This window comes from Procambarus clarkii, chromosome 44, assembly GCF_040958095.1.
Source record: "Procambarus clarkii isolate CNS0578487 chromosome 44, FALCON_Pclarkii_2.0, whole genome shotgun sequence".
Lineage (NCBI taxonomy): Eukaryota > Metazoa > Arthropoda > Malacostraca > Decapoda > Cambaridae > Procambarus > Procambarus clarkii.
In genome coordinates this window covers 18,031,220-18,050,530 of record NC_091193.1, presented here as the reverse complement: position 1 = coordinate 18,050,530, position 19,311 = coordinate 18,031,220, and the positions used below count along the sequence as shown (strand labels likewise).

Genomic DNA, 19,311 nt, shown 5'->3' with positions numbered 1-19,311 from the left:
CCAAGTAACCCTAGCCTGTGCTGGGTGGTAGGTAGGATCCCACATTGTTTAATTGCTTTGTGACTGCACTTTACCTGCTCAAATCTAATCTCTGTAAACCTGTTATTTCTTTCAACGCCATTTTTTACTCCTAATGAAATCAACTTTAATAATATATTAAGTTTAAAACATTAAGCAATTTTGGACCTTGTAGATAGTCAGCTGAAGTCCAAGAAGAGGGCGAAGAGCAAGATTTTACGTTGGGGGTCCATCCGCTCGGTTGAAAGTGGAGTGTCTTCTGGACCAGACCATGGCACTTAGATCCAAGAGATGGTGAAAGAAGGGTGAGTCTGTACGGTACTCGATACTTATATGCAGTACATGTATATGCTCAAGCTGTAGGGAATATGTGAAAACTACTTACATCAATATCATCATTTTTTGAGCTGGTTAAGCATTTGGAAAACTAATGAAATTGCAGAGTAAGCAGACATAAGTGGCAATGGAGAAAATTTATTAGTTGGAAAGTGGTTACCTGAACTAGGTTGGCTATAAGATTTATGGAAAGTTATTAGTAGATATAGTTTGTAGCATTTATAGTTGATTGGATTATTTTTTTTCATCAACTCGGAACTGTGGGTGCGATTTCCATTATAACTGCTATTAACAGTGTGTAGAATTAGAAGATTGAATGGTCCACAGGTCTGAAAGTTTTGTGCAAGTAGGAACAGCATTAGTAATGCTTGTCTTAAAAGATATTGTTTAAAGAGAAACTCTTGAGAAAGGGGAATATAGTGAATTTGTTGTGTGGTGGCAAAGTAGTTATATACACTGCAGTTTCTCCAGTCACAGTAAATGCAAAATAGCTTTCGTCTTGTATGCAAAGGAAATGCATTATAAATTTTATCTGCAAATTGTTTTTTGTCAGCGATTGAACATGCTTGTTATTGCCTATAATGCATCGTATACAAAACCGTACACAAGTTGATTAAGTGTGAAACTAAGATCATAGCTTCCTTGAAGTAAACAAAATTCTGATCAAAATTTACAGCAAGTATTGAGCATTTATCAATGATATGACAAATACGTTTAGACCATATAACAGTTGGTTTTACATTGATGCCTTTAATGAACTAGCAGATGCAGCAGTTAAGAAAGTCATTAGTATATAATCCATTTCCCGAAACACCTATGCCTTATCGGATTTTGCGCTGTCATTCATAATGTCCACAACTATTGGAAATATAGATGGTGAGCTACTACCAGTTGATAATTGTGCCATGAGAAGTGATCAATACCCATAACGTTCCTCCTTTAATCGTAATAAGTTGAAACGTCCCTGGATTGGTTAAGTTACGGCATCACAAGGTTAATTCGGTGGCGCTAAAACTTTCGTGTTTTGATAAAGCAATAATATGACATTTGTACATCGACAGTACACATTCCATTGATACTAATACCTGTCATATATCTCAAACTTTATAACAATAACCTTTAACAAACAAAAAATTTGCAGTGTGGTCATGTAGCTTATCAGGGAACGTTCCAGAGATCACCTTGGGCAACCACCAATCAATATCAGATAGAATATTTTCGGTGTGCTTTGCAAATTGCATGCTGAAAAGTATGAAAGTTATGTTTTCCTTATTAACAGTGATGTGGACTGATCATGTCTGCACATTTCCATATTTTTTATTTTTATTTGTTTAAAAATAAATGAGGAATACAGTATTGAAATGTTTACAAATATTTGCATATTCAAAACTGTCAGACAGTATATTTTCAAAGAGTATTTTGTTTTGTATCTATACTCTTAACAAATTCATTTTCTAACATTTGCACCAAATTTAATAGTAACCTAAAAAACTGACAACATAAGAGTATAAACATTTTTCAACATCGCTGAGTGGTACCTTGACATTTGCGGAACATTTACGGTCGGGATTGCACCAATGAGTCGGAATATCAGTGTTAATTAGTATGGGAGAAATACTTCCCATTGTGTTCTCATTGCTCTGTCACATTTAGTCATTCATCTTCTTGAATATGCTGATTTTCAGAATCATATATTTGTCTTGCCAGTATATGTCTGTATAAAATCCTTTGATGAATCTGACACCTTTAACATAATTGTTACTTTTTCTGCTTCCATATTGGCATCCTGAAAGATATCTAGGGACTTGTGAAAGTTGTTAGATGTGTAGGGGTTTATAGTCATACTGACTTAGTAGTTTCCTTTGGAAATTTCTTATTTATATTTGCATTATTCCTCTACACCTAAGCTAAGTTTGGTCTGAGAGTTATTATTTGTTCATTATAGAGTTCATAGATTTAAACCTTACCATTATCATCCTGGTCCCTCATCCCCTATTCCTGGCTCTCATCTCTTCCTCTCCTTCCCGCTCTTTCTGGCTCTCATTTCTTCCTTCCCCCTCTTCCTGGCTGTTTCCCTTCCCAATCTCTCCCTCTTTTTTTCCTCCTCTCACTCCCTGACATGCCTCTTCCCTCCTCCCTCTGGCCATCTGTCACTCGCTCTTCCCCATGACCCTCCCCTACTTCCTAATGGTCCTTCTCCCTCCCTCTCTCCTTTTCCATGGCTCTCATCCTTTCCTCTCTTCTCCCCCCACACCTGGACATACAGGTATATCTTACAATCAATAATTGTTAGTTGTAGTACTGGATATAATTTTATATGTTGTATGCAATATTCCTGTAAACTTGTCTACCATTCAGTAACATAAGCTCCCTATTTTGGAATTTTTCTGAATGAAGGGATGGTCAAGTTTGGTTGTGATTTTGACAGTTTCCTGGAGATTTGAGTTACTTTTAGTTGATTGAGTTGTGCATTGAAATACTATATAGCTAATTAATTCTGGCTTGGCACGTTTTCTTCATTATTACTGTACTTAAAATGAATAATATGACAGCAGTATATCTATACTCGCCAAACACTACGAAACTACGGCATTCAAACAAATTGTAACAACCCACATGGCAAGTTGTAACAACGTTCAAATATGTCCTAAAAGCATTGTAACAAGATGCAACAACTTTATTACAAGTAACAAGCGGAAAATAGGGACAGTTAAGTTGTGTGTGTTTGCCTGGTAAAGTATTAGAGTCCTGTGGTAAGCACAATCTCACCACAGGTGAAGGGTCTCTGGTTCAATTCCCATGGTAGGACAGTTGTTTGGGCAACAATGTTTCATTTCACATGATTCCTCAGTCCACCTAGCATTAAATAGGTTCCTGGAAATTAGGCAATTGTTGTGGGGGTTGCATCTTGGAGAAGGTCAGCAGTTGGTCTGGACGGTACTTTGGTAAGTCGGATGGGCTTCATGTCCCCCTAACTATGGGAAACTGTAAGGTTTGGTTCACACAGATAGAACCTACACAGATTTGGTGTTTTCAATTCCTTAATCTGATTTCTACCCTATCATTGTAACGTCATCTGCAATCATTGGTGAAGTCGGTGATTAGCTACTGTGCTTAACAAATAATGCACTCTCAAAATATAATCCATTCCCATAGCCTTCCTCCTGTCATTGATATAAGAAGTGGGAAATTTCTCTGGCTAGATTATGTATTGGCTATACAAAACTTAACTCATGAGCATTTTATGGAAGCAAGGCCTGCACTTCCCGTCGGATCTCATCTTGTTGAAAATAATGTTCTCATTTTCGTGGTCATAAATTTTGCTCTCCTGTTCTTTTGCATAAACTGTCCTTTAATAAAATCCTAAGGGAGTCTTCCACCTCTTTGACATCTGTCTTCTATCTCATGTCTTTCTGCTCTTGTATTTGCATCCTGCTTGATGGGGTAGTGGGATTCTACTCCCCGAGCCTGGCACTAGGCCAGGCTTGACTTGTGTCTGTCTGGAAATTCTGAATGATTTCCAGGAACTTTGTGGATATTGCCTAACATAGTGCAATATTGGTATAGCTATGCTGGTCTGGAGTGTTTTCTTTTGATAACTTATTGACCTACTTATTTAGCTCAGGCCTGAGCTTTAGTGAGTTTGCAATAGGGGAACCATTATAGAAATAAACAATTAAAGATCCCTAGATAGTGGTACTAATTGCAAGCACACTCATGCTCTTAAACAGTTTTAGTTAGACTTAGGAGAAGGAATGAGCTATACAATAATGATGACTTCCTGTCATCTTCCCTTTCCAAGTACTTGACAAAACACAAACTGCACAAGAGGTGTATAGAGAGGAAAATGGAGAGGCTATGAAGTATTATTCGATGTCAGTTTACCTTATGAATTTATAAATAATAAATGTTTCAATAATAATAATGAAGAGGAATATTTCAATATATATTTCAAATGTAAAACCACATTCCCAGAACCCCACACACACACACACACACACACTTTCTTTTAAAAAAGGCTTTTGACAGAGTTCCACATAAGAGGTTGTTCTGGAAACTGGAAAATATTGTTGGAGTGACAGGTATGCTTCTAACATGGATGAAAAGTTTTCTGACTGATAGAAAAATGAGGGCTGTGATCAGAGGCAATGTATCGGACTGGAGAAATGTCACAAGTGGAGTACCACAGGGTTCAGTTCTTGCACCAGTGATGTTTATTGTCTACATAAATGATCTACCGGTTGGTATACAGAATTATATGAACATGTTTGCTGATGATGCCAAGATAATAGGAAGGATAAGAAATTTAGATGATTGTAATGCCCTTCAAGAAGTCCTGGACAAAATAAGTATATGGAGCACCACTTGGCAAATGGAATTTAATGTTAATAAATGCCATGTTATGGAATGTGGAATAGGAGAACATAGACCCCACACAACCTATATATTATGTGAGAAATCTTTAAAGAATTCTGATAAAGAAAGAGATCTAGGGGTGGTTCTAGATAGAAAACTATCACCTGAGGACCACATAAAGAATATTGTGCGAGGAGCCTATGCCACGCTTTCTAACTTCAGAATTGCTTTTAAATACATGGATGGTGATATACTAAAGAAATTGTTCACAACTTTTGTTAGGCCAAAGCTAGAATATGCAGCGGTTGTGTGGTACCCATATCTTAAGAAGCACATCAACAAACTGGAAAAGGTGCAAAGACATGCTACTAAGTGGCTCCCAGAACTGAAGGGCAAGAGCTACGAGGAGAGGTTAGAGGCATTAAATATGCCAAAACTAGAAGACAGAAGAAAAAGAGGTGATATGATCACTACATACAAAATAGTAACAGGAATTGATAAAATCGATAGGGAAGATTTCCTGAGACCTGGAACGTTAAGAACAAGAGGTCATAGATATAAACTAGCTAAACACAGATGCCGAAGAAATATAAGAAAATTCACTTTCGCAAACAGAGTGGTAGACGGCTGGAAGAAGTTAGGTGAGGTGGTGGTGGAGGCCAAGACCGTCAGTAGTTTCAAAGCGTTATATGACAAAGAGTGCTGGGAAGACGGGACACCACGAGTGTAGCTCTCATCTTGTAACTACACTTAGGTAATTACACACACACACACACACACACACCAGGGGAAACCACCATAAAATGCAAGTGATGAGCTGGGAATTTTGTTTAAATTGCATCAAATGAATTTTATCCTTTAAAAATGCAGTGCTTACAAAATATGAGAGCTATAAAGATAAATTGTGTGTTAACCATCACTGCAGCCACACCACTGACACAATATTCAAGATAGAAGTAAACAAGGGCCCACTAATGCAGAAACACCACTTATGAGCAAAATTCCATAAAAACTTAAGCATAAAAATGTCATTCGGATTTTTAAACTCAAATACTGACAGATTACACTGGATATTTCTCTCTCTTTAGAACTCAAAAGTGACACTATTCAGATGTAAAACAACAGGGAATGTATCAGAGTTTTGTTCATATTACAAGATTGAGACATTGCTAGAAAATACATTAATTTTTGTGTGCCATGTATAATAGTTTATGGGAAAATATTACCTCTTAAAAAATAAAATAACTGCAATAAACCTATTCAAAAGCAAATAGCTGCCAACATCCTACAAACCCGTAGCCCTAAGAAGTTGCACTTGTAATATCTAACAAATATACTCCTACAGAAAAATGTAACGTATTATGACAATTATATTTTATTCAGATTTTTGTGTGTACTGTACCTATTTTGTAATGAAAGATTTACAATAAATATTAGATGTTTTGTGCATTTAAATGTGTTGAGAATACTAAATATATCTGTTAACAAATATTTAGTCATAAGATTTTTAATATTTCTGATAAGTATATTAAGTTATTTATTCCTTAAACTATTAAGTTTATGGAGTGATGTGGCTTAAATAACATTTAGGACGAATATTTTATCCTAAACCAGTTTTCATATTTTTTTGCCCGAATTTGTTTGGTTTTATTCTAATGGAATTACAGTAGGGAAATCAAAGTTTTGAAAGCTTCAAAAAATATATATTTTTTAAATATAAATATTTAAAAAATGACTTAGTTTTCCAACTACTGTTTGTCACTGGTACTAATTATAGTTCACACATTGGTTGGAAGTGTTTTGTAGCAACATATCAACAGCTCAGTCCAATAATTTTACCCCCCCCCCCCCCAAGAGATTTAGAGTATACATTCAAAGAGTTTAAAAGTAGAGGTGTTGCATTCATATCACAAAAGTTGACACATAAAACACTTGTTGTTTTAGACAAGGATGAGTACATTGCCAAAAATGTATGATCTGCAAGAGTCATCTACTTGAACCAAGTTCAGGAAACCACGATATGAAGACCTTCAACGCCAGCCTCAGGCACTGAATGAACTATGTTGTGGTCCCAGCGCTTGGCAAGTGACACTTACTTTCATCAGTTCAACACCAACCTTAGGTAGCATTTTAAGACTTTAATAAGTTATTAACTTATCTTTTTGGTCATATCAAGACCTATGAATCTAATAATTCTTTGACGTTAGTGCTGTAGGATCAATTACATACAAATTATGCCCGATGATAGTTTTCTCATGGGGTACTATTTCAGGTTATCACTTAGTTGACAACTTGAACCATGCTTCAGTTGCACCTAATGTTAAATTGGTTAACTTGTTATTATTTACTAGAGTGGCCATTTATATTCTAAATTATATTGCAAATTATCAATACATTGTATTGCTTTTACCTTCAGTTAGTATTATTAATCTTTTGAAACAGTTTAAGATGTAAATCCCTTTTAAGTTCAATAATAAGTTTTACCACTAGACATTTGTAATGGCTAATGTGAATCCTTGTTCACCATCATTTTATAAAAAATAAATGATTGTTATATCATGGTTCAGACATATTCATATAGTGTGTATTTGGCCATTAAATAAAATGTTAAAAATTAATTTGAGGCAATGTTTCAAATTTCAGGATTTGAGCTTTAAATTAGTGATTCAATTTATTACAAACTATATTCCATTAACCTTGCATGACAAGTCTCGGAAAAGTGAACAGAACTGAATTTAATATAATTTTAAGTGTTATAGGTAGGAAAAAAGGAGCTTGTGCAATGAATGCTCTGCTTAGTAAACAGTAGTAGAAGTGGGTAATCTATGAAGCATGTGTTGTGCAAGAAGAATAGAGAATAAGTAATGAAAATATTGTGGAGAGCTGTAGAATGGAAAGTTAAGTGGCAAGGTAGAGAGGAGAGTGATCTTGATAGTGAACAAAATAAGTAATTGTAGACTGAAGTGGAGGGCCAGGAAGGAGGTGGGTAGATGTGCTGATTGAGACTATGGAGGGAGATGATTAAATAAGATATAGTAAGGGACTAAGCTATGTGAAAACAGTTTTAACAAGGGGGAGAGAGAGAGAGAGAGTGTATGTGTGTGTATTCAGTGTTGCAATGTGTATGAATATTCGTAAAGAGCTCTCTTGCGCATGTACTCTTGAAGTGGTTGGATGATTGCAGGTGTTGTGGTGTTTGCTTATCCATGATTCTATCTATTCTGAAGGGAAAACTTGAGTAAATGTATTATACCTGGTGGTTGCACTTAATTGTTTTTGACAAACTTTCACATTATTTAGCTTATAAATTGTGTGTAAGATAAAGCATAAAATTGAAATTTAGAGGAAAATTTATATAAATCATAAAGCCTAAATTTATTTTTATTTCCCTTACATTTATTATATTTCTATATTGTATATAATAAAATTTATTATACGTCACAAGCACAGATGAAAAATTCAAATTTAAAAAATATTTAATATGAAAAACTTAAACGACATGCAATATGGCTCAAATTAAGTCTGCATTATCAGTGACATGGACCATCTTTGATCAAGTTTGATCTGAGCAGGGATCCAATATCCCAGCAAGAGGTATCACATGTTTTTCCTGATGAGTATTATTGTTGTATCCTGTAGACCTTCAACACCATTACTTACCTCCCAAGTTTTAAAGTGGTATTTCCTTACAATCGTGTTTATATTCATTACAAAACTGGTGATCAGTGATAAGCTATGCTGTTAATTATAGGCGGTTCACTTATAATAAAATGAGGTCATTTGTGTCTATTATTTCGGTGTAGTTCTGAACATTGTCATAATTTGTCTCCTGCCAGTGCAATATTGATCAACATACACCCGTCATTTGTATTTCTCCCTTGTGTTTTCCTCGACTTCATAGTTTTGATGCTGTGCATCATATGGGGGAGGGGGGTTACCTTTGCTCTGATGCCTTTCGTTCATCCCCTATCGCTACAGACTTCGCTATCTTGCGCGATCCTTACAGCATCCTCACTCTCCCCTCTATCGTGCTTTGACTTTTGCCCCTCCTGTAGTTCCTGTTCCTCTCCACCACCTTCCTCTTTCTGTCCGTTTGTCTCGCTTACAAGATTCTCTTTCGGTTCGTATTACTAATGTTTTTCCTCTTATTGTTCTATCCTTGTCCCCGTGGAGAGTCCCCCTTCCCAAATTTTGTACGTCTCTGACCCGCATCACTGAAGCTGTTACCCCTCCTACAGTTCTGAAATGCCTCTTCCTTGAGCACTTTTCTTCTCACTCCCACTCCGTTCCCATCTTCACCGATGGGTCAAAGTCTGCTGACGGTGTGGGCTACTCGGTTGTTTTTCCTGACCAAACTTATATGTGTCGCCTTCCTCCGGAGGCTAGCATCTTCACAGCAGAACTTTATGCTATTCTCTATGCTCTTCGTCTCCTGCTTTTCCGGTGTCAATCCTCCTTTGTGGTGGTAGTTGACTCTCGTAGTGCCCTCATGGCTTTAGGGTCCTTTAATCCTGTCCACCCGGTGGTCATCGAGATTCAACACTTGCTGTTTTTTATCTCTAGTAAATTTAAGTCGGTTGAGTTTTGGTGGGTTCCCAGCCATGTTGGTGTCTTTCTTAAATGAGCGTGGGGATGCTGCTGCTAAGGTAGCTATCCGCACTTATACCATCTCCTGTAAAGGTATTCCTTATTCCGATTTTTACCCAGTTATTCATGCCTCCATCCTCGCCCGCTGGCAGAGTTGTTGGTCTTCTGTTATTGGTAACAAACTGCGTGCTCTTAAATTAAAAGAGTCGTGTGTCCCAGTGGCCTTCTTCCTATCACCGTAACCGGCGGTGGGAAACGGCTCTTGACTAGGTTACGTATTGGCCATACCCGTTTAACTCAGTCACTTAATAGAGCGCCGCCCTGCTCTTTATTGTCCAAATTGCATTGTCCCTCTTATGGTCGTGCATATCCTTGTTGAATGTCCTGACTTCCAGAACGAGCGTGTGTCTTGTTTTCCGACCGTCCTTTGCGGTCGCTTGTCCCTCGATAGAATTCTTGACTACTCGGATACTATTGATATCGTTCGCCTTATGCGTTTCTGTTCTCGTATTGGCATCCTTGGTGATATTTAGCGCCCTCTGATTATCCGGCACATTTGATGGTGCTACATAGCCTTCCCGGTTTGGTGCCTTTTGATAATTACTTACTTACTATCCAGTGCTTATACTGTGTTTTGAGAGACAGTTTTCGTGTCTACGAGATCGTCACGATCACCACTGCTTTCGGTACAGTACTTTGAGCAGTCTCTACAACCCTCCCTTCATTTCCCATACGTACTTTGATTTCTACTCTACTGTTATTCATGCCATGTCGTCTTGGGCCACCAATCATGGCTTCAAGTTTTCTACAGTTGAAACTTGTGCTATGATTTTTACTCGGAAGCAGGTTGTTCTTCGTTCCTCTTTATGCTTTATGGCTTTATATCTCTTACCTCCAAGTTGAATGCTCCAAGGCCCTTAACTTGCATAAGGTCTTGTCCCATATATGTTTGGGAGCGGATAGGCGCACGCTCTTGTACTGTCGAAATTGGATGCCCTGCTTCTACTCTTCGCCGTGTGTGTGTGTGTATGTATGTATGTATATATATATATATATTGTGACGGTAACGCGTTGGTGTTCGGCTGTTTAAGGCTAGGGGTATGGCCTCGTCACATAGTTATAAAAAAAAATAGAAAAAACTGGAACTTCGTCTGTGGTAAGGTAAGGAGAAGACACACAAAACACAAGTAAACTTTAACAATGAAATTTTAATTACGTTAATTAAATCAAAACATGAATAAAATGCACAAACAAATTCTTATAATAAAATCAATCAAAATAATAAGAATAATTAGATGACACAATGAAAAGTTACGTTAAGGCAAAATAACAAGAAGTGCAATACAAAAGTAAATGGGAGGTGTTGGAATATTGGCTTTAAGCCACCACTTCTCTCAGTACACGCTAGCGTCTAGCCGGGAGGAGTGGTGACAACGAGAGCACTGAACATTCTGAGGTAAGAGGTTGGGGCGACCCCAGACATCAAGTAGTATGGGGGGGCGAGTGCAGGTGCAGCCAGACCGGCGACCAATCAGCGGAGCCGGTAGCGATCAACATGTAGTTTGGTGGTTTGAGTCCGAACAGGTGGCTGGCTGCATACGTTTTGCTCACCCTGGCAAGCCTTGCTGGTGTTGTTGTTGTTGTTGGACATGTCTTCCATAGTCGTTTTATATAACCACAACGACGTAATTGTGGAGGGAAGAGCAGGCTCAATCTCTTGAAGGAGATTATCGTCACAATATATATATATATATATATATATATATATATATATATATATATATATATATATATAATATTATATATATATATAATAAATAAATAATGCGTTTTTTCTCATTTTATAAGAAATGCTTACATTTCTTGCGTTCCTTTCTTATTGTGGTTGATTCTCATATTATCTCATCCTTTGGTGGTCGAACCGGGAATGACTGGGTAGTCATTCATACTGCAATCCGCGACTGTTAACGACTACGGCTAACAAACTGTTCTTGTAAATGTGACCCATCCGGCTCCCTCCACCACAGTTCCTTCCTACCTGGAGGAATGGTCCAACAAATGGCTACTATAGTTCAACCCAAGTAAATGTAAGGTAATGAAACTAGGTGGAGGAACAGGTCATACACAGGGTACCGAATGGGAGTCGAAATCCTTCACGAAATTGACGAAAAGAACGAACTAAGAATTGATTTCATGCCGAATCTGTCTCTTGAAGTCTACGTCAAATGAATATAATCAGCTGCGTGTGCGAGGTTGGCTAACATCAGAACTGCATTTAGAAACTTGTGTAAGGAGTCATTTAAACATTGTATACCACATATGTAAGACCTATCCTAGAGTATGCGGCTCCAGCACGGAGTCAATACTTAAATATAAGACGAAGCTGGAGAAGGTTTAAAGGTATGACACTAAACTAGTCTAAGAACTAAGGTTATGAGTCACGAGGAAATGCTGTGTGAACTCTTACCTCTTGTCGCTGGAAAACAGACTAGTTCAGGGAGACATGATAACCACATAAAATTCCAAGGGAAATGAACAGGGTAGATAAGGACGCTATTTTACAAGAGTGGTAATCGCACTAGGAACACAGGTGGAAACTAAATACCCAAATGAGCCAGAGACGTTAAAAAGAACGTTTTCAGTGTCAAGAGTATTCAATAAGTGGAATTAGGAAGTGATGTAGTGGAGGCTGACTCCATATACAGTTTCAAATGTAGATATGATAGAGCTCAAGCTCAGAAATCTGTACACAAGTAAATCCGTCCTCAGACCAAGTCCATTTCATCCAGCGGTCGACCCTACAGACGTATTCATTTCTAGATCTCTCTGCAGGTAGAGATCAATTGTGATCTCTACCATACGCTATCTACGTATGATAGACCACTGCTGAGAGTATGTAGCTCTGTAGAATTCCACATGACAAAAAAACATATAGCAAAATCAATTAAATTCCACAGGAGACTACTCTGAGAGAAGTGTAAGAGACGACATGATCACTACACACAAGACATGTGTGTTGACAAAGTGGACAAGAACGAAATGTTTAGCACGAACAAAGGCAGGAGGAAGAGACATAGATGGATACTCGAACCCCGTGTGATGAGGCGCGTTTTCTGTGTAAAAGTAGCGACCAAAAAGGGAAGTTGTGGCTTACAACAGTATAGTCATAGTTTCAAAAGTATGCTCAGAGCGGTCGTATGACGTCCTTTCCCAATGTCCCTCAACAAAATCCTTGGTGAATCTGATACCTTTGATATCGGTCGCCTTATGCGTTTCTGTTCTCATATCGGCATCCTTAGCGCCTTTTTGAATATCCAACGACACTGATGGTGCTACGTAGTCTGCCCGGCTTGGTACCTCGATACCTGCTTGATGGTGTTCTGAGAGTTGTTCTACTCCCTAACCCCGGCCCGAGGCCAGTCTTGATCTGTGAGAGCTTGGTCCAACAGGCTGCTGCTTGGAGCGGCCCTCAGGTCTACATATCCACCACAGCCCGGTTGGTCCGGCATTTCGTGAAGAAAACTATCTAGTTTTCTCCTGAAGATGTCCACGGTTGTTCCGGCAATATTTCTTAAACTTATATAGTCGTAATGGCTTGGAGCTTTCTCCTCATATTTAATTAATTTGCTTGGAGTATGTTGAACAACCGTGGACCTCTGATGTTTATACAGTGTTCTCTTATTGTGCCTATGGCACCCCTGCTCTTCACAGGTTCTATTCTGCATTTTCTTCCATATCGTTCACTCCAGTATGTTGTTATTTTACTGTGTAGATTTGGGACTTGGTGTAACATGGGTTTAGGTCCTCTCTCTTTTCTTCCTTCTTTCTACTCCCTCTACCCGTATTCTTACTTTTATTTCTAAACCAAGGGACTCCAAAACTTTTACCAAAGCCAACTCCACGCCACGTGGTCCTAAGACGATTGACCGACTTAGGATTCTACACCCAGTATGACGTGACCTAAGCTCTGAACAAAACCCTAGAGTCACCTCTGCTGCCACCACCAGACCAGTAATACAAGAGCAATGATCGAGGTCTGGATCGATCACGCTAATTAATCAACCTAGGGGCTTGATCCCCACTATAAACGATGACCTTGAGTGTGGAATAAATTACACGGTAATGATAATTCCGATTCGATGTTAGAATCGGCGCCCAATGCAACTCTGCCTCGTGTGGACCACGTGACCAGGACAAGTATACACATAAAACACATGGAAACAATAAAATGCAAATTAATAACAAATTTAATTTATTAAACGAAAACTAAAACAAAATCTAAATATGTTCACTCCCTATCAATTTAACACTCCCTACTTGACCTGAGTGGCAAATGAGACTATTTCTATACTTAACAATAGCAACTATACCTTGGGCGACCACAGTTCTAGGTGTTGGGCCTGTTCTTGGGGAGAGGTAAGATGTTTGACCTCTCCTAGCTGCTTCCGTGACCACACTGATTTTTTCCTTGTCTGGACTACCCCAGACAGAGTATTGTATTGTTCCGCATCGCTTACCCAGTTACTTTAGCAAGGTTAAGTTATAACAATTAAACTCTGTTGTACTTAATTGATCCAGACTGGTTGAATTATTTTACTGAATTAAATTACAAACATCTAACGGCAGAGCTGTTCCCGATCACAAAAATGGTTATTAAAACTTTGAGAAATATTAGACATGTCAACCCTGCTGACCTATGACCGCCGGTCACTCCGCCTCAAAAGTTAGATCTGATTCGTGACGTCACTGATGGTGACTTAAACTCAATAATTAGAATACTCTTGATATTGTATCCAGTACTATTATACAATACAATTTTAATGCAAAATGAATAAAGGCTAATTTTCTCTAAATTACTGAATACTATAGGATGATTCATTATACGCAGATATGAACAAAGCGTCGGTTATTTCCACCGCGAATTCCCCTGGGGGTCAGGTCACCATGCGGCTCAGCTTCCCATTCTCTTTTGTCGATAAACCACTCTGGATAATTCTTACAACAGCCTAGTTTGTTACAACCCCCCCGCACAAGCACTTAGTAAACCTTGTTAATTTGTTAAAATTCACGAGGTTTAGTATCCAAACCCACAATTCAACTCATGCCACAAACAAAAGCTAACCTAACTAATAAAATTTGACAAATAATAGTCCAACATCATAATAAACATGTTCATATTTCATAAATTTCTCAGCTGTCAACTGACAGCAATCCTCTAATATCAGGAAACATACATCCTATCCTTACTGACATAGCTAAATAACATGTCCCTACTCTACCATCAAAACTAGCTATTAAACTCTCTTGGCTCTTCACTAGCCAAGTCCATGTGTCCTCTAGAGCCGGCCACACCGTGCTCAAACAAACATTAAAGTTATAAGTTCAGACTGAACTTTCAGTCATCCGGGAGCGTACTACGGAACTATCAGGCACTCATCCGTGTACTAACCACTCCCCAATCAATGTCAACCTTGACATGTTAAGGAACACACCTAACGTTTATTACATGTATCTAAAAATATAAAAAAAAATTCCTATACTATATCACAGGTTTCAGCTGACTGTACAGCCAAGTGTTCTCACTCACTAGAAGTGTCAATGTTTATATTGGTCCGCCTCTCCTGTGTTCAAACATTCTGAAAAAAATAGCACAACATAATTTTCCATAACCGTTTGTTCTGGGCTGAGACAATTACACAGGGGCTTCGATTTTGATTACTGACCAATTTATAGAGTAAAATTCATATATTATACCAGAATTATTATCTTAAATCAGTTTTTCAACATTTATAAAGTATTGATTCTAAATCTGTTTTTCAACATTTAAACAAAAGTGTCCAGATGTTCTTTACACAGATGTTCAGAGCCACTTTGTTGTTTGTATCAATTGTTCATATTGAGTAAGCGATAAAAAAAAATCGATGCTGCTGGATGCTGAATGTAGTCGCTGACGATGACGGTGTCGATCTTGCTTCTTCTCATGTGTAGACAACAATACCTGGTCCTCTTGTACTCCCATCCGGTACTCTTGAATGACGACAGAGTGTAGTAGAGCGGAGTGCCAAGTGACAGCTGTAGAATACTGTTACTTCGGCCATTAATCTTGCTCTCGACAGTCCACACGCCTTCATATCAATCACAGTTCACACGGTAGTCTTGATGTTAAACTTGTCGCAGATGACCACAGCAGAGCAGAACTGGATGTACCAACGGTGTCTCTTAGCAGGAGTGATGTTAGAAGGTCGTAGAGGCGGGTTGCTTGTTTGCAGAACAGGTGAATCTCGTCTTCCATCATTGCTCACGTCATCTCAGGCGTTTCTTGATGTCACCAGGTTACTAGGCCGTAAACACCAACTGTGCATACCCTCGTACCGCCGACTTTAGGCCAAAGGAGACAATTTTGCGACCTTCTATTGGCGAGTCCCGGTACTCTGTAGGGAAACCGTGCCTTCCACCTGTGACCGCCTTACTTCTGCTTTCTTGTTACTTCAGATGACGTAATCATTAATCTTCCGGCGAAATTCTTGAGTACTGCTACGTGCTTTCCATTTCTTGACCTCTCCTCCAACACTGCTGGAATGACTGCAGTCTTGATGACGCAGCAGGTGGGTAGTGGTGATCTCGAGACAGCTACCCCGGCGTTGTATGGCACCTCCGGTGACTGCTATAATGTGGACAGCTCGCTGGCCCTGACAACCTCGTTAGTGACGTGAGGCGTCGGCCGGGTGACTCTTGGACAGTCACTCATCCCCAAAGTAACTGATGTATGGGTTACTGGGTCTGGTGGGGGGAGGGCTTTGTGTAACGTGCCTCCCCCCTCGGTCTTTACAGACAAGGGTTCACGTGTGGCTGGAACAACTGGGTCGGTGTACCAATCAGACCTGGGAACAGACAGACACAACACAGCGGAAGCATAGATATACTCTGGGTTTGGTGGAGGTGGAACCCCAGAGCACGGTAAAAGTTGCTACCTGAGTTAAGTATAGACATAGTACATCTCATTGCCTTTACAGGAAAATCTAATCAATACTAAATTATACTAACTAAGGAAGTTACTTTACTGTACAGCGCGAGATCTCGTCACCATAGGGTGGCGAGACTGCACCTGACTACTGATGAGCGATGACAGAGGGTCATCCTCATCTTCTGACTCGTCGGTGAAGCCATGAGTCAGCACTGCTGAGTCAGGAACTAGACCCGCTGAAGGCAGTTCTAATTCCTCTCTAGCATGATAATGTTTCAATTTATTTACATGAATTGTCCTTTCCACCTGGTCCTCGAACACTCCTTTTATAACAAGATTAACCGGCCCCGCCCTTTTAATTACTCTATAGGGTCCTCGCCACCTCGGAGCTAGTTTCCTGCTCTGATTGGCGGGCGCAGCCTCATTCACTCTCAATACGAGGCTTCCTTCCTTCAACTCAAGAGGGCGCACTTTCTTGTCATAAAAATGAGCATACCGAGTCCGTGCCTTCTTGGACGCTTCAGCTGCAATATTCCATGCATTTCTCATTTTTCCAAGGACCTCTGAAGGATAGTCCTCCCCGTATGCAACATTATGTCTGTTAAGCAGACCTGACGGGAAATTGCATGAATTACCAGTAAACAAATGAAGTGGTTGGGTGTTAATTGATTGGTGGATGGCAGTATTCAAGGCGAACTGAACATAGGGTAGGTGTTCATCCCAGGTGTTTGCATCATGTTCAGCAAGGATTGCAAGCATATCCTTGACTGAACGATTAGTCCGTTCCGTCATTCCGTTTGCTTGTGGGTGGTAGGCCGTTGTAAAAGCCGAAGTTGTCTCTAAAATCTTACAAACTTCTCTAAATATATTCCCATTGAATTCTTGACCCCGGTCAGAGACTAAGACTTTAGGAGGTCCGAATACAGTAACGAACCTACGCAAGAACGCATCTGCAACCGTACGAGAATCCTTCTGAGGTAATGCAACTAGTGTAGTGTATCTAGACAGATGGTCAACTAGCACCAACACATATCTGTTACCTGAATGACTGTGGTGTAAATCAATCAGATCGGCCCCCACACGATCTAACGGTTCACGAATTTCAGGGAATTCCTGAAGTGGGGCTTGTACCTTAAGGGTACCTTTCCTCCTCTGGCAACGAGGGCACGACTTCACGAAATTGATTACCTCAGAAAGTAATCCTGGAAAATAAAATAGAGACTTTGCTTTTAAGTGCGTTTTAAAGATCCCCGGATGCCCTGCAATTTTTGAAGCATGTGCGAGCTTTAACGCTGATGACCGCAACGCGTCCGGAATAACTAGCTGAAATACTGCCCTATCATTCTGGCTATTAACATAATACAGGACGCCCTGTTTCATCTCAAAATCATGAATAGGTAAATTCTTTTTCTTTTTGGGGTATTTTCCTCCCTCTAAATACTCAATAATCTCTTTCCATCTAGGCTCGTTCATCTGGTATTTATCCCACCGCTGCCACCATTGTAACATGGGTTTAGGTCCTCTCTCTTTTCTTCCTTCTTTCTACTCCCTCTACCCGTATTCTTACTTTTATTTCTAAACCAAGGGACTCCAAAACTTTTACCAAAGCCAACTCCACGCCACGTGGTCCTAAGACGATTGACCGACTTAGGATTCTACACCCAGTATGACGTGACCTAAGCTCTGAACAAAACCCTAGAGTCACCTCTGCTGCCACCACCAGACCAGTAATACAAGAGCAATGATCGAGGTCTGGATCGATCACGCTAATTAATCAACCTAGGGGCTTGATCCCCACTATAAACGATGACCTTGAGTGTGGAATAAATTACACGGTAATGATAATTCCGATTCGATGTTAGAATCGGCGCCCAATGCAACTCTGCCTCGTGTGGACCACGTGACCAGGACAAGTATACACATAAAACACATGGAAACAATAAAATGCAAATTAATAACAAATTTAATTTATTAAACGAAAACTAAAACAAAATCTAAATATGTTCACTCCCTATCAATTTAACACTCCCTACTTGACCTGAGTGGCAAATGAGACTATTTCTATACTTAACAATAGCAACTATACCTTGGGCGACCACAGTTCTAGGTGTTGGGCCTGTTCTTGGGGAGAGGTAAGATGTTTGACCTCTCCTAGCTGCTTCCGTGACCACACTGATTTTTTCCTTGTCTGGACTACCCCAGACAGAGTATTGTATTGTTCCGCATCGCTTACCCAGTTACTTTAGCAAGGTTAAGTTATAACAATTAAACTCTGTTGTACTTAATTGATCCAGACTGGTTGAATTATTTTACTGAATTAAATTACAAACATCTAACGGCAGAGCTGTTCCCGATCACAAAAATGGTTATTAAAACTTTGAGAAATATTAGACATGTCAACCCTGCTGACCTATGACCGCCGGTCACTCCGCCTCAAAAGTTAGATCTGATTCGTGACGTCACTGATGGTGACTTAAACTCAATAATTAGAATACTCTTGATATTGTATCCAGTACTATTATACAATACAATTTTAATGCAAAATGAATAAAGGCTAATTTTCTCTAAATTACTGAATACTATAGGATGATTCATTATACGCAGATATGAACAAAGCGTCGGTTATTTCCACCGCGAATTCCCCTGGGGGTCAGGTCACCATGCGGCTCAGCTTCCCATTCTCTTTTGTCGATAAACCACTCTGGATAATTCTTACAACAGCCTAGTTTGTTACATTGGCCCTCCAGTATTTTCCACGTGTATATCATTTGATATCTCTCTCGTCTCCTTTCTAGTGAGAACATTTGGAGAACTTTGAGACGATCCCAATAAATTAGGTGCTTTATCGCGTGTATGTATGTATGTATGTATGCCGTATATGTTCTCAGTATTCCCACTATTTCAGCAATCTCTCCTGCTCTGAAGGAGGAAGTGAGTACTGAGTAATACTCAAGACGGGACAGCACACGTGATTTGAATAGTACAACTAATGTGATGAGATCCCTGGATTTGAAAGTTCTCGTAATCTATTCTATCAATTTTTCTGGCTG

The 19,311-nt window shown here is 39.3% G+C and overlaps 1 protein-coding gene across 6 annotated transcripts in view; it reads left to right on the top strand.

The window, feature by feature from the left end:
- LOC123745167 (far upstream element-binding protein 1) overlaps positions 1-8,084 on the top strand; it is a 64,656-nt gene extending 56,572 nt beyond the window's left edge. For all 6 annotated transcript variants that reach the window (XR_011222026.1, XR_011222024.1, XR_011222023.1 and 3 more), the window contains 2 exons: positions 194-323; positions 6,655-8,084. The gene's annotated coding sequence lies outside the window, so the exon portion shown is untranslated. The remainder of the gene's footprint in view (positions 1-193; positions 324-6,654) is intronic.
- The last annotated feature ends 11,227 nt before the right edge of the window (positions 8,085-19,311 follow it).